This window comes from Terrapene carolina, unplaced genomic scaffold (assembly GCF_002925995.2).
Source record: "Terrapene carolina triunguis isolate 2854851 unplaced genomic scaffold, T_m_triunguis-2.0 Scaffold141, whole genome shotgun sequence".
Classification (NCBI taxonomy): Eukaryota; Metazoa; Chordata; order Testudines; family Emydidae; genus Terrapene; species Terrapene triunguis.
The window spans coordinates 3,407,833-3,409,137 of NW_020664492.1; the positions used below are offsets into that span (position 1 = coordinate 3,407,833).

Below are 1,305 nucleotides of genomic sequence, written 5' to 3' on the forward strand. Positions count from 1 at the left end.
CTTGTCTCTCACTTGGGAACAGTAAGAAGTGTTTATATGTGTTAAATATTTAGTAACCCAGTCTGTTTAAAATAACAGTAAATGGCATCCATGCAATCTCATATTTAACATTACTGACCACCATCAAAACTAAGGGCTGGTCCACACTAGAAAATCAGATGGACCCAGCTGTGTCGCGCACAGAGTGTGAATTCGCACCCCTGAGCGATGTAGTTAAACTAATCCAACCTAAGCACTTGTGTGGGCAGCACTAGGTTGACAGAAGAATTCTTCTGTTGGCCTACCTACAGCCTCTCAGAGGTGAATTACCAATGCTAATGGGAGAACCCTTCCCATTGATGTATTGTAGACAGTCTCCATACTGAAGCGCTACAGTTGTACAGCATCAGCCCTAAATGTAGACAAGACCCTAAATTGAGGGGGTTTATTAACTATTAAATAGAACAATGGCAAGAATAATCCAGGCATAACTCAGAATTCTTCATTTGCAATTTTCCCCACAGTTTGAGAAATTACACATGATTTTATTCTATACCTTTCTAAATCCAGAACCAATACAATAACCCTCTCAGATCAAAGAATGTGCACTCACTTTAATCAAAGTGCTATATAGATTATTTTTCCTCTTGGCCTCTTTCCATTAATTTGTATCCAGGATTCAAATAAGTGATCATTTTCTGAAAGGCCCTCCCGTGGCTGCCAGGAGGGTGAGGGCTGAGTTTAGAAGAGGAGGCCTCCCTTGCAGACAGGCACACACGACATTGCTGTTAAATCTGACCCTCCAGGCGAGACGAGGTCCCCGGGCTTTGAAGAAAACCTGAAACCAACGGAAATATCCAAGCAACTAAAGACGCAGCGCCAAGAGCTAGGCCCGCTGGCCTGGCCCCACACCAGCCCCAGCGAAGCCCAAGCAGACACTAGGGCCAGGGACTACTGACCCTTTTCTCCTCCCCACCGGGGCCCGACCAGGCGGGGAGGCTCAAGGCTGCTGGCCCTTCCCCCGCACTCCCGGGGGGCGGGGATCGCTCCACTCAGCCCGGGCTGCGGCTCTGACGCCCGTGGGGCCGGCTCCCCGCGCCCCCCGGCCGGCGCCTGTTAGCAGACGCAGCGCTGCGGGTGACTGACACCGCTCCTCTCCAATCCCCGGTCACAGCCGCGGCCAGACACCAATTACGGCAGGGCGAGGTGGGCCCCGTCTCTGCTCCCCAGCCGCAGTTGGGATCCAGCTCACCGCGGGCGCTGCAGAGGGGCCCTGCCGGGGCGACGCCCCCTCCCCGATGCGCGGAGCCGCCCTCTGGGCTGGGG

At 53.2% G+C, this 1,305-nt stretch overlaps 1 protein-coding gene across 1 annotated transcript in view; it reads right to left on the reverse strand.

The window, feature by feature from the left end:
* The window catches only part of LOC113406840 (E3 ubiquitin-protein ligase RNF6-like), a 12,523-nt gene extending 11,763 nt beyond the window's left edge, over nt 1-760 (reverse strand). Inside the window, exon 1 of the mRNA XM_026653621.2 lies at nt 593-760. The gene's annotated coding sequence lies outside the window, so the exon portion shown is untranslated. The remainder of the gene's footprint in view (nt 1-592) is intronic.
* Nucleotides 761-1,305: the final 545 nt, after the last annotated feature.